This window comes from Phoca vitulina, unplaced genomic scaffold (genome assembly GCF_004348235.1).
Source record: "Phoca vitulina isolate PV1807 unplaced genomic scaffold, GSC_HSeal_1.0 scaffold29, whole genome shotgun sequence".
In the NCBI taxonomy this organism is placed as follows: Eukaryota; Metazoa; Chordata; class Mammalia; order Carnivora; family Phocidae; genus Phoca; species Phoca vitulina.
The window spans coordinates 13,301,377-13,315,695 of record NW_022589732.1 but is presented as its reverse complement, the minus strand read 5'-3'; the positions used below and the strand labels follow the sequence as shown (position 1 = coordinate 13,315,695).

The window sequence follows — 14,319 nt, the reverse complement described above, 5'->3', positions numbered from 1 at the left end:
TCACATTGTCCACTCATAAACATAATATCAGAATGTATGTTCCTAAAATTAGACATGTACTCCATTGAATATGCTAGACTTACCTGATTCATGTCAATGACCTGGGAAGCAAACAGCTGAAGGTGAGAGAAAGGTGGAATGAATAGTGAAGTAGGGAAATGATGAATACCTGTTGTGGCCTGAGGCTAACTGCAGGGATGGGAGACAATAGCTCATCCCACTCATCTTCCTCTTCTAAGCTTCTCCTTAGGAAAAGAAGCCCACAGGAACCATGGCAAATCTGCTTCCTGAACATATATGGAGAGATGGATCAGGACAGAACAAGAAGTGGACTGTGGTAGTCATGGGGGTGCTCCACTCAGATCTCCCTTCTAGAGATACTGCAGGAAGCATAGCCGACTGACGGTGGATACACTTTGGGCTCTAATGCATTCATGCCAGGCCTGGCTTCCCCTAAGCTTCTCCCAGTCAACAACAAGTACAGCAGGATAAAAGAACCAGTCTATTGTTGCACAAAGCAGGATTCCTATAATTGCAACTTTAACTCAGGGACTTCCCATTGGCCTGGGTAAGATTTTCTTAGAACTGCTCTTTGGTCTGAGGCTCTTCTCACTCAATCCTTTCTTTCCTCTTTTCCTGTCATAGGTGTTAGACCTGTGTCACTCTCCCTGTCTACTCCTACTCCCTTGCCCTTTCTCTTTCATAAGCACTCCCTCCAGTAAATCCCTTGAACATCTAATCTTGGTGTCTGCTTCTCCATAGATTCAAATTTATACACCTACACAAGAATTTCGCCCATTAGATTAAACTCACAACTGTTTATAGCAAGTACAAATAATTTCTTAAAAAACTATATAGATCAATAGGGTGGCCTACAATTAGAATACATACTTTAATTTAAAAATTAATATTAATGCACATTTACATGTAAATTATTGAATGGTTTTAGGGTCTTAATGAGCAATCAGAATTTCTCCTGTGTTTTTGGTCTTAGAAGTTACATCTATCCACTATGTAACTGCTGTTCTCTCATTTGGGGATGCTGTGATTATGTACATCAGAACTTTCCTTCTAGGGAAGCCTGGGTAGCTCAGTCAATTAAGTGTCTGCCTTCGGCTCGGGTCATGATCCCAGGGTTCTGGGATCGAGCCCCACATTGGGCTCCCTGCTCAGTGGGGAGCCTGCTTCTCCCTCTCTCTGCAGCTCCCTCTGCTTGTTCTCTCTGTCAAATAAATAAATAAAATCTTAAAAAAAAAAAAGTGGCAGCCTACTTATTTTGCCTTTTGACTGAGAATTTTGTTATTAAATCCTGGAATATGTTGTTTCTTTCAGTTCTCTTTCTGTACTATTGTGCAAATTATGTCTCATAAATAACAATTTAGACACCAATCTGAGTGCTTTTTTTTTTTTAAGATTTTATTTATTTATTTGACAGAGACACAGCGAGAGAGGGAACACAAGCAGGGGGAGTGTGAGAGGGAGAAGCAGGCTTCCCACTGAGCAGGGAGCCCAATGTGGGGCTCAAACCCAGGACCCTGGGATCATGACCTGAGCCAAAGGCAGACGCTTCACAACTGAGCCACTCAGGTGCCCCTGCTGAGTGCTTTTTTAAAAAAGTTACCACATCTGAAGAAATTCTGAGAGAAGAGAGAAAATAGATAGGAGGAAATTATCAAAGAAATAAATCAAGACGTTTTCTTAGAACCAAAGGACCGAAGTCCTCTGATAAAGGACCTATTGAATGGCCAGAAAATTCAATTTTAAAATTTAAATGGGGTGCTTGTGTGGGCTCAGTCAGTTGAGTGTCTGACTCTTGATTTTGGCTCAGGTCATGATCTCAGGATTGTGAGATTGAGCCCTGCATCAGGCTCTGTGCTCAGCATGGAGTCTGCTTGAGATTCTCTCCCTCTCCCTCTGCCCCTCCCCCCGCTCATGCCCTCTCTCTCTCAAATAAATAAAATCTTTTTTTTTTTTTAAAGATTTTGTTTATTTATTTGACAGAGAGAGATACACAGTGAGAGAGAGAACACAAGCAGGGGGAGTGGGAGAGGGAGAAGCAGGCTTCCTGCAGAGCAGGGAGCCTGATGCGGGACTCGATCCCAGGACCCTGGGATCATGACCTGAGCCGAAGGCAGATGCTTAACGACTGAGCCACCCAGGAGCCACCAATAAATAAAATCTTTTAAGAAAAGATTTTATTTTTAAGTAATCTCTACACCAAACATGGAGCTTGAACTCACAACCTTGAGATTAAGAGTCCCGTGCTCCACTGATTGAGCCAGCCAGGCACCCTGGAAAATTATTTCTAATCTAGAGGTTTATACCTAGCCATACTATCAATTAAGCATACAGCTGGACTAAGGACAATTTCAGACATATAAAATCCCAGAAACTTTGCATTCTTAGGAGGCTGCCACCAAAAAAAAAGAATAAACTAAGAAAAAAGAAACACTATTGAAAAGAGGGAGAGGGGCGCCTGGGTGGCTCAATCGTTAAGTGTCTGCCTTCGGCTCAGATCATGGTCCCAGGGTCTTGGGATTGATCCCTGAATCGGGCTCCCTGCTCTGCAGGAAGCCTGCTTCTCCCAATCCCACTCCCCCTGCTTGTGTTCCCTCTCTTGCTATATCTCTCTCTGTCAAATAAATAAATAAAAATCTTAAAAAAAAAAAAAAGAAAAGAGGGAGAAGAGCAAGAAAGATAAAGGGTCTGGGTACTAGGGGATCTACCGTAGGAGAAAGGTGAAGATGATACCCGAATTGATAATGAAGGCAGGTTCATAGTTGACAGCTACATAGGAAGACAAAAAAACAAATGATAGAAATGGGGAAGGGGAGGCTCCAAGAAGCACAAAAATTGGAAAGGATAGTTCTCCTGATGAGTTTGAACATATTAAGGGAAAATATATTCATTCATAATAAATATTTTAGTGACCACCTTGAGCCACAAACAATATTCTCATTGAGCTTTCACTGTAGCATAGGGAGTAAGATAATAAACCTAATAAATAAATTCTATATTAGAAAGCAATAATATCTATGAAAAAAGAAAAAGTAAAGCTGGATAAGGAGGATTGAAATTGCTATAGGTGGGGGGAGGAGGGTGTGTATTACAATTTAAAATAGGATAGAGAGGATAGACCTCACTGTAAAGTGACATTTCAGCCAAGACTTGAAGGGAATTAGGAAATTAGTCATATGGCTATCTGGCAGAAGAACTTTCCAGGCAGAGAGAACTACCAGAGGGGGTGGAGAAATGTGAGAGGGGTAGATGCCAGAGCAGCAGTAGGAAATGAGGTCAGAGGTATAGGGTGAAAGATATGTCATGTAGGGCCTTGTAGATCACTGGAATAACTGATGTTTTTTCCAGGGAAATGGAAATCCATCGTAGGAGTGGAATGGCTTATGTTTTAAAAGGATCATTCTGGCTGCCTGTGTGAGAAAAGACTCTGCAGATAAGGGTGGGAACAGGGAGATAATAAGGAGACAAATGGATTGCCTAAGGAGGCAATTATTCCAATAATTTGGACAAGAAATGTTGGTAGCACAAACTACAGTGGTCCATCTGTTGAAGGGCTTAAAGAAGAATTAGTGACAGTGTTGCAGGCTTTTTCCTCTCTCCGGTGCCCACGGTTCTTGGTTACACCACTTTGAAGAATGAAGAGGTAGACCAGACAGAGATGTGGGCAGCAAAGCAAGGTTTATTGAGCGATAGTACAAAGTTCTCAAAGAGGGTGGGGACCTAAGAGGGTTGCCCCCAGAGATTCTAAGCCTAGGGGTTTTTATGGGCTTGTTGGTGCACTGTTTTAACCTGATTAACACTCCCTGCACCTGTCACCCAATCAGGTTTTTGTCACTTATCTATCATATGGGAAGGGGTGGAGGGCTCCTTCCAGGTCTGTGTAAAATCCTTTTAAGGGTGGTTTCCTCTTAGGGCAGGGGGGCTCCTTATCCCTGCCTGCCTGCCTTCCAATTAGCTCATCAACAGTCACATAAAAACCTAAGCATGGACGCCTGGGTGGCTCAGTTGGTTAAGTGTCTGCCTTCAGCTCAGGTCCTGATCCCAGGGTCCTGGCTCAGCGGGGAGCCTGATTCTCCCTCTGCCTGCCACTCCCCCTGCTCGTGCTCTCTCTTTCAATCTCTCTCTGACAAATAAATAAATAAAATCTTTAAAAAAAACAAACAAAAAATTAAACAAAATTAAGAAGTGAGCCAAGTATTAACTATGGGAAAAACAGGAATGGTATTGGTACTTTAAGAAAGGAACAGTAATTATAGTAGTCCTTATGACTCAGTTGTGAACAATGTTTCTGTAGTCATAATCACCTAAACCCAAAATGTTAATTTAACCAGCTATTACCATATGGTTATACTGGAAAGGTATGTGGTGAGAGTATGGCTAGTTTCCCTAACAATGAGTCACTACATATCACATAAAAAAAAAAAATCAACCCAATAGGAAAATGTGTGAAGGCTAAAAACAGACAATTCAAAGAAAAAAAAGGACAACTGGGTCTTAAACTTATGAAAAGTTCAACTTCCCTGAAATAAAAGGAAGGAAAATTAAAACTACACTGAGGGGCGCCTGGGTGGCTCAGTTGTTAAGCGTCTGCCTTCGGCTCGGGTCATGATCCCAGAGTCCTGGGATCAAGCCCCACATCGGGCTCCCTGCTCCGTAGGAAGCCTGCTTCTCCCTCTCCCACTCTCCCTGCTTGTGTTCCCTCTCTTGCTGTCTCTCTCTCTGTCAAATAAATTAATTAATTAAAAAAAATTAAACTACACTGAGGTATCATGTTTCACTGAATTAGACTGGTAAAGATCCAGAAGTTTGATTAACACTCCATGTTGGAGAGAATATGAATAAATAGGCATTCTCAAACATTCTTAATGGGAATATAAATTGGTATGGCAATTTGGCAAAAGCGATCAAAGTCACAAAATGTAGATACCTTTTTGGGTTGGATATGGAGGTGGGACACCCAGGTATCCTCCTTCAGGGAAGTTCTTGCTGTCTCAGCTGCTAGAAGTTCTGCAGCAGACAATCTTCAACTGGCAGCCCCTTCAAGTTTTGCCTCAGCTGCAAAGAGTAGCCTCACCCAGCGTCATGCCTTTAAGGGTCAGCCCACATCTGGTGTCTGATGGAGGAGGGGTATAAAGGCCAAGCCATAGCCCCCCAACGCAGGTTGATTCTGATAGGTCATCAGCTCCACAGCTTCCCTATAGGGTGGCTGAAGCTGTTTCAGGTGCCTCAAAGCTCAACTTCTGCCTGATCCCACTTTCTCCTTCTTCCTTCCACAGCTGTTAAACCCAAGGTTACTCCCTAATAAACATCCTGCATTCTAAAGGTCTGTCCCAGAGTCTGCTTCCCAGAGAACCTAACTTGTGAAACTTTTGACCCACAACTCCATTTCTAGGCATTTATTCCACAGATCACTTACACCTAGTCAAAAATTGTATATTCAAAGTTATTCATAGCAGATTATTTGGAAGAGCAAAAACTGGAAACACTCTGAATATCTGATTAAATAAATCAAGTGACTGCTTAAATAAAGGCATATCTATATTGTGGAATACCACACAGCTATGTAATAAACTGAGGAAGCCCTTTATTTAATGATGCAAAAAGATCTTCAAAACATATGTGTGTTTATATGTGTCTATTTGTATATGCAAGAAGGATGCATAAAAACTAATGTCATTTGTTGCCTTTGAGTAGATTTGGGTGTCTCAGGGACAGAGGTAGAAGGAAGATTTTTCATAGTGTACACCTTTGTACTTTTTGAATTTTAAATCATGTGAATGGGTTACATAATTATTAGAAAAAATGTTCACTAGGTGAATTATTTGTCTTAAAACTACATATAGAAAACTACATATGCACAGCTTTGAGAAAATAAAAATTAAATTTAAAAAGACCTGTTACATAAGAAATAAAGGAACAAATTGTGCAGAATGATTTCCATTTTAGGACAAACTGTCTACATATACAGATACACACACTGATATAAACATGGAAAAGGGTCTAGAAGGAATAAAAAATGTAATAGTTGTTAATTCTCAATTGTTTGAATTTAAGGGAATGTATATCTTTGTATCTAAAACATAATTTTTAAAAATTATGAGACAACCTAAAACTAAAAAATAGGGAAAAAACCCTGACTTACCAATTATTTTAGAGGAATCTTTAGATGATGCTTATAGAAGGTTGAAAAACTAGTAATTTGAGGAAAATGAAACAAGTGTACTACCTTTGCTTTGCCTTGTTTAACGTGGATTCAACTTTATAATTGGCTGAATTAGTCCATTTCTTAAAACATCTAGAATAAAATTTGAGTTGCAAATATAAAAAGTTCCTGCAACTGGGATTAGGAAATTTTTTGGCCTTTTATAAATTCAGGTGCTTTTCTCCTTATTGGCTGTATATAATCAACTAAAATTATAAAATATAACTACCACTTGACTCTAATAATAATAGTGGAAATAGAAGGACTAAAACCAGTGGAAAGATTCATGATGAATGTTCTAGTCCATTTTGGAACAAAGTCTGAGACAGAGAGAGAGAGAGATTGGAGAGCCCTTAACTGTTTGCTTTTAAAACACAATTTAAACATAGGGGGGCTTGGGTGACTCAGGTAAGTGTCCTGACTCTTGGTTTCAGCTCAGGTCATGATCTCAGGGTCATGGGATTGAGCCCTGTGTGGGGCTCTGCGCTCAGTGTGGAATCTGCTGGAGATTTTCTCCTCCTCCCTCTGCCCCTTCTCTTCTTTGTATTTATCATGGGCATTCTCTTTTTAGGAATACTCAGAATGAATGAATAAATAAATAAATAAAATCCTAAATTAAAAAAACCAATTTAAACATACAGAAAAATTGCAAGAATAGGACAGAGAACTCCTGAATACAATTTATTCAAATTCACCAATTCACATTTTGCTGCATTTGCTTTATCATTTTCTTTCTAGGTTTTTGGCTTTATTTTTTCCAAACCATTTGAGAATAGATTGCATACAGCATGCCCCTTTAACTCTTCATACATTAGTATATATTTACTAGGAAAAAGGATACTCTTTTATATAATTATCACACGGTTATCAAATATGGAAGCTACTTTAATCTATGGTCCCTATTCCTATTTTGTCCATTGTTCCAATAAATCTTTTCTAGCATTTCCCTGCAACTGGTACAAGTTCTAGTTTAGGATCATGTATTAACTTCAGTAGTCAAGTCTTTATTCCCTTGTAACATGGAACAGTTAGTTCCTCAGCCTTTTTTTTTTTTTCATGATGGTTATTTCATAGAATGTTCCTAGTATGGGTTTGGTTGATGTTTCCTCATGATTAGATTCAAGTGATAAGTCCTTCTCAGGGTATCACATCAGGAGGCACATGATCACTGATGAAAGTGTTGCCTAGTTTCTCTACTGTATAGTTACTATTTTTCATTCCCAACAAATACCCAGTATGTGGGGAGATACTCTGAAAACATAAAGATATGCTGCTTCTCATGAAGCTTTCCCCCTGGATTTAGAATCCATTGATGATGTTTCCCCAAAACAATCATTTCTGATAGTTGCAGAGTGGCAAATTTTCCAACTCCACCACTCTCTCTGTATTTACCATGACATTTTCTTTTTAGGAACATCTTTCCTCTTTCCCCCACTTCTCTTGCTCTCATTAGTATAGACTCATGGATTTGTATTTTATTCAATGGATCATAATTCATCATTGTTCTTATTTTGATACTTGAGTTATCCCAGATTTGACCAAGGAGAGGCCCTTTAAACTAACTCCTGTTGACATGCCCCCATTTTATTTTCTGAGCATTCCTTATTTCTGGATTCCTCATTTCTTTTCTTTTCTTTTTTTTAGATTTTATTTATTTATTTGAGAGAGAAAGGGTGAGTGTGAGAGAGAGAGAGAGAAAGCACAAGCTGGGGGAGGGGCAGAGGAAGAGGGAGGAGCAGATTCCCCACTGAGCAGGGAACCTGATGTGGGACTCGATCCCAGGACCCTGGGATCATGACCTGAGCCAAAGGCAGATGCTTAACCAACTGAGCCACCCAGGCGCCCCTGGATTCCTCATTTGTTGTACCTTCCTGCCCTAGCCCTGAAATCAGCTGTTTCTCTCAGAAGCGCTGGTTACTTTTCATGGGGACAGGTATTTAGAAATCAAGATCTGGGCAGGGAAACTTTAATTTTGAAGTTAGTTTCGACCATAAAATCAAAAGGAATATATGTGGATTTTTACAAATCATCATATTTATGGCTGATTTAGCTATTTCCTTTTTTCCCTTTGTGGTAAGAAAAAAAGAAACTTTAGCTTGTTTTTTTGGATTTTTCTTATTTACTTGAATTTAATTAATTCTGGCTACAATTATTAGCAACAGCAACTGTGGATCTTAAGTCTCTAGATAACTATCAAATATAATGTATCATCAAAATAAATTTGTGATGGAGGATTGCTTAAGTTTTGAAATACTATAACATAATCTGTGGAACCCTGAAGATAAGTATAATGAAACATGGAACATCTCACTGAATTTATTTTAAAGAAATTGAATCAAAGCTCTATAAAATAACACTTTCTGCAGTCAGATGCTTGTTGCAAAAGATGTTTTGCTTTTTACAGTGGTGTGATATGTTGAAAACTGCTGTGGTAATATCTCACATTATTATTTTTATGTGATAAAGGCAAATGAAATATTAAATGTTTGAAATAAGTACATCAGTTTCTATTTTAACTGAAATTAAATATGTACTCTGTCTCTTGATAACAGATTTTTTTCAACAATGACATACTTTTAAAATATTGAAGATGAAATAAAAAGATCATATTTTATGTGTGATAGTACTAGGGGCAAAGACCAAATTCATTTGTTTGTTGCATATATTTCTCATTGCATTGGAATCACCTGGGTCACTTTTTAAAAATCCAAATTCCTGGGGCACCTGGGTGGCTCAGTTGTTAAGCGTCTGCCTTTGGCTCAGGTCATGATCCCAGGGTCCTGGGATCGAACCCCACATTGGGCTCCCTGCTCCGCAGAACACCTGCTTCTCCCTCCCCCACTCCGCCTGCTTGTGTTCCTGCTCTCGCTATCTCTCTCTCTGTCAAATAAATAAAATCTTAAAAAGAAAAAATCCAAATTCCTGAGCTCCACCCTGGTCCACTTAAACAGGATATCTCATGATCCAGGAATCTGTATTTTAAAAATCTTCACAGATAATTCTGAGACATTTGATCATTAAGCTCATTTGGGAACTATTGGACATGGCAAAAAAAATACATTTATATCAGGATGTAAGTCTCATTATATAAACAAGCTGCCCAAGGGCAGGAACTGTGCTTATAAATTTTTATAAGCCCAGCACCTATTCTGAGCCCTGCATATAGTAGGCATTTGATATATGCTTATGAAAAGAATTTTGACTTCAAATTTTATTGGAGTCTTAATACCTAGTTTGTGCATGGAATACAACCCACATTAGGGATATTCTGTATTCATGTGAGAGGAACTACTTTGCACAGCAGCCTGAAAGACAGTATTGGATTGGTGGACTGATTTCTAACGCAGAATAGCTGTGTTCAGTTATAACCCTGAATTCTAACATACTCTATGCTTCTGAAAAATGAAGAAAGAATGCTTACATTTATGATTGGTCTAGTCTATACATTTCTCTGTCTTGTTCCCCTTTCCACTAAATGTTCTACTTGTTGCCAGTATGGCTAGACAAAAAGAAAATAGTAGCTAACATTTGTATGGTATAACACAGTGGTTCTCAAAGAGTGGTCCAAGGAGTCTTGGGGTTCCTGAAACCCTTTCCGGTGATCCATAAGGTCAAGACTTTTTTCCTAGTAATAACAAGCTGTTATTTGCCTTTATCACTCTCATTCTCCGAGTGTACAGTGGAGTTTTCCAGAGGCTACATGATATGTGTATCAAAACAGATTAGGGGCACCTGTGTGGCTGAGTCAGCTAAGTGGCTGCCTTTAGCTCAGGTCATGATACCAGGGTCTTGGGATTGAGCCCCACCTTGGGCTCTCCACTGGGTGGGGAGTCTGCTTCTCCCTCTCCTCCCAGCTTGTGCTCTCTCTCATTCTCTCTGTCTTTCTCTCTCAAAAAAATAAAATCTTAAAAAAAAAATGAAACAGATTAATGCAGAAAAGATATGAAAATTAGCTGTCTTCTATAACCTGGACATTATAAAAATTTGCAGGAATGTAAAACCATGCTGCTCTTCTGTGTTTTTTGGAAAATGTAGTTATTATTCATAAAATGTTATTTATATCAGCATAGAATGGGTTTATTATTTTTAATGACTGAATATTAATTCTAATTTCTAATATGTTGAGTTTTAATTTCTAACATGTTAAGTATTAGTAAGTACAATACACATAAACAAAAGTTGCTTGGGATCCTCAATAATTTTTAGGAGGGGCGCCTGGGTGGCTCAGTTGTTAAGCGTCTGCCTTCGACTCAGGTCATGGTCCCAGGGTCCTGGGATCGAGCCCCACATCGGGCTCTCTGCTTGGCGGGAAGCCTGCTTCTCCCTCTCCCACTCCCCCTGCTTGTGTTCCCTCTCTCACTGTGTCTCTCTCTGTCAAATAAATAAATCTTTTAAAAAAAATAATTTTTAGGAGAGTAAAAGGGTCTAAAAAGACCAAAAAGTTTGAGAGCCAGTGATTTATGTTTTTACATCTTATTTTGCTTTATATAGACAAATATTGCCTGAAATTAGATTAAATTACACCAACTTTTTTTTTTTTTAGATTTTATTTATTTGAGAAAGCGAGAATGAGAGAGAGAGAACACATGAGAAGGGGAAGGGTCAGAGGGAGAAGCAGACTCCCTGCTAAGCAGGGAGCCTGATGCGGGACTCGATCCCGGGACTCCAGGATCATGACCTGAGCCGAAGGCAGTCGCTTAACCAACTGAGCCACCCAGGTGCCCCTAAATTACACCAACTCTTATTAATGGATTTTTGTTAAACATTTATGTAATGATGATTTAACTTCTCTTTTCCCTTGTTCTGAGAAATGTTTGAGTTAGCTAGTACTTAACATTCTATGGGACCCCCAAGATGTTCCATAGTAATCTGTAACACAACTAGAACTTTCCATTATGAGATTTAATAGACATGCTGCCTGAGATTCTTTGTTTTCTTTTCTCTTTCTTTCTCTTTTCTTTTCTTTCTTTCAGATTTTATTTATTTATTTGAGAGAGAGAGCACAGGCAGAGGGAGAGGGAGAAGCAGACTCCCCACTGAACAGGGAGCCCAATGCAGTGCTCGATCCCAAGATCCTGGGATCACGACCTGAGCCAAAGGCAGACACTTAACTGACTGAGCCACCCAGATGATGCCCCTGGGGAAGGATTTCTATATCAGATTTTTCATTTAACAGTGAGCAGACTCTAAATGGAGAGAGAAACGGAAAAGGTTATATTGATAGTCGAGAAGCAAATAAGCAAAGATCCCTAACCCCTGTGGCAGGTAGATCCAGAGGACAAGATTGAAGAATACTGCTACAAGTCCAGACCTTGGTGTCCTTCAGATCAGAACTGTGTCCCACTTGCAGAATTTACTGCATTACTTAGAGTCTTAGCTTCGCCCCCTGCAATTGAATACAAACTATCCAGCCCACAGGGTAGTTGTAAATAAACATTGGGTTGTATGTAAAGTGCTAGCACAGTGGCATGAACACAATGATTTGTTTTTCTTAGGTTAGTGGGGAGGGAGGGTCCTCTGAGAAGAAATGGAGGAAATAGTTGTTTCGCTTACTTCACAACTTAACCCAGTGAGAGTTCTGTTTGCGCCTTTTGTTTCCATGGTCGAGCCTTTTTCACAGCTCTTCGAAGGAAACTCTTGAAGAGGAAGTTTTTATTTGGAAGTCCTCTGGTATCATAATCAAAATATTTTTATTCTATTTCTATAGCAAGAGAGAAGATCCGTTTCCATCCTCACTTCTGACAGTAACATCGTCGGAGAAAAACACGTTATTAGTAGCTTAGGGGCTAAACTCTCCCACAGTGTTACTTTGCAAAGAGAACAGCTGAAAAACCCACAGTAGAGGAAGTGGTGAGGTTTCTAAATTCAAAAAAGCTTCAAGGTCAGGAAATAGAGAAATTTTACTAGAAGCCTAAACCTAAATACAGTTCAAAAGGAGTAATTCCCAACTCACCGTAGTCCAGTTTTCTTTTCACTGACTCCTTTATGCTTAGTCAACACGTAAACGGGTACCAACGAAGTGGCAGTAGGCACAAAAAATTCAATTTAACAGACTTTTTTGTGTACTCATGTGCGTTGGAAAGAGAGGAGCAGAGGGAAAGGCGGAGAGCTTCTGGGATTCCTCCCGCTTTCCCGCCTTAACATTGAGGGGGCGGGGCCCGAGGCCGGGGCGGGGCCCGAGGCCGGGGCGGGGCCCGAGGCCGGGGCGGGGCCCGAGGCCGGGGCGGGGCCCGAGGCCGGGGCGGGGCGGGTTCTCCGTGCCCCTCTCACACGTATTTCGCCACTATCCCAACAGGCCTAGCGGCTAGGAGAGTCACGTGAGGGTGGGCGGTGTAGGTGGAGCGTTTTCTCGCTGGTTTTTCATCTCTATGATTATCAGAGGCGGGCGGCGTTGACTCCAGAGAACTGGCAGCTCTAGTGTGGACAGGTGAGTCCTGGGCTCTGAAGGATGTGAAGGGACAGCCATTTAGGGAGGGCGACAGGGAAGGCAGGGCGAAGCAGCTTAAGGGATCGGACCTCCGGGGCCGCCCGTTTGTCGGCTCTGGAATCAGGCGACTTCTCAGGTCTGGTGGCATAGCTGTCTTCCCTCTTGCGCTCAGCTCAGGGGCCTGAGAGGAGTCCTTAGTCGTGTCTGCTTCCAGTCCTCCGCTTTCCTTCGGCTCACCTCGTCCCATTTCGCTGTCCCGGGAGATCTGCCAGTGCCGAGTTCCCAACCGCAAGGTTCACTTGGGCGCCGTCGTCTCTCGCTTCTCGGACAAGCAGGAGACGCACAGGTATATTTGACTGGTTCAGCTGGGATTTGTGGATGTGGGTGGAATTGGGTGATGGAGTTTACACTTAGATCTCTAATGGGTAGAAATATTAATCATTAAATCGAAAAAAAGAAGTAGAAAATCAGTGGGGACCCGAAGGAGCAAAACAAGTGCAGCCTTCTTGGACTATTTAGTTTTTATCTTTTCCAGTGTCTTCCTGTTCTCAGTCTCACTCAAGTTTCCTTCACCATTCCATCCTGGCCCACCATAGGATGTTTTGAGAATGAGCCGAGTGTTAACTCTGTGCGAATGTTGAGAGAAGAGTTTAAAACCGGCTGTTCTTTAAGTTGCTGTCTCTGCGATCTTACGGTTTTCTTTTACTTCCCTTTCAGATGCCTAAAAAGTATTGTAGGTATTTGTAAATATAAGCAGAATAACCATTTTGTGGCTAAGGGACTAGAGTAAAATATTCCCCCTGTCGTATCTGGAAAGACCATTTTCTTTGTTACTTTTATAAATGTTTTTATTTCAGTTTTTAAGGTGGTTTGGATATACCTTTGTTTATGTTAAAGTATTCCTTGGGGTCATGTGTGCAAGTGATCTAGCAGTAGAAGAAAGGAGTTTGCAGACAAAGTGTACCGATTTGGGGTTGATAGATGTGGGAGAGTTAAGGTTGAGAGTTAAGTTAAACCATATGACTAATTAATAAAACGTCCACATCTTGAGGCATAGCTATTGCCCAGGATGACAAACAAGCTGTCTTTCTGGAGTTGGACAAGGTAATGAGCTTGTTGAGTATCACCTTATCTAAAAACTTTTTAGAACCTGCCACTTGTTTGTAAGAAGATGCCTCTGGCCTCCAGATGCTCTCTATAGTCACCCTTGATAGGTGATTATCTCTTCCACTTAAGAACATCACTCTGACTCTTAAAGGTAGAAAACAAACTGAGGGTTGCTGGAGGGAGGTGGGTAGGGGATGGGCAAGATGGGTGATGGGTATTACAGAGGGCACTTATTATGATGAGGACTGGGTGTTGTATGTAAGTGATGAATCACTGAATTCTACTCCTGAAACCAATACTATACTGTATGTTAACTAACTAGATTTTATTTTTTTTTAAAGATTTTATTTATTTATTTGACAGAGACACAGAGGGAACACAAGCAAGGGGAGTGGGAGAGGGAGAAGCAGGCTTCCCGCTGAGCAGGGAGCCCGATGTGGGGCTCGATCCTGGGACTCTGGGATCATGACTTGAGCTGAGGGCAGATGCTTAATGACTGAGCCACCCAGGCACCCCAACTAACTAGATTTTAAATAAAAATTGGAAGGAAAAAAAAGAACATCAC

The 14,319-nt window shown here is 40.7% G+C and overlaps 1 protein-coding gene across 5 annotated transcripts in view; it reads left to right on the top strand.

Moving 5' to 3' along the window:
* Nucleotides 1-12,538: 12,538 nt before the first annotated feature.
* The window catches only part of MICU1 (mitochondrial calcium uptake 1), a 238,976-nt gene continuing 237,195 nt past the window's right edge, over nt 12,539-14,319 (top strand). For 3 of the 5 annotated variants that reach the window (XM_032423968.1, XM_032423964.1, XM_032423967.1), the window contains exons 1-2: nt 12,539-12,647; nt 12,820-12,993. The gene's annotated coding sequence lies outside the window, so the exon portion shown is untranslated. The remainder of the gene's footprint in view (nt 12,648-12,819; nt 12,994-14,319) is intronic. The other 2 variants (XM_032423966.1, XM_032423965.1) reach the window with 2 other exon arrangements.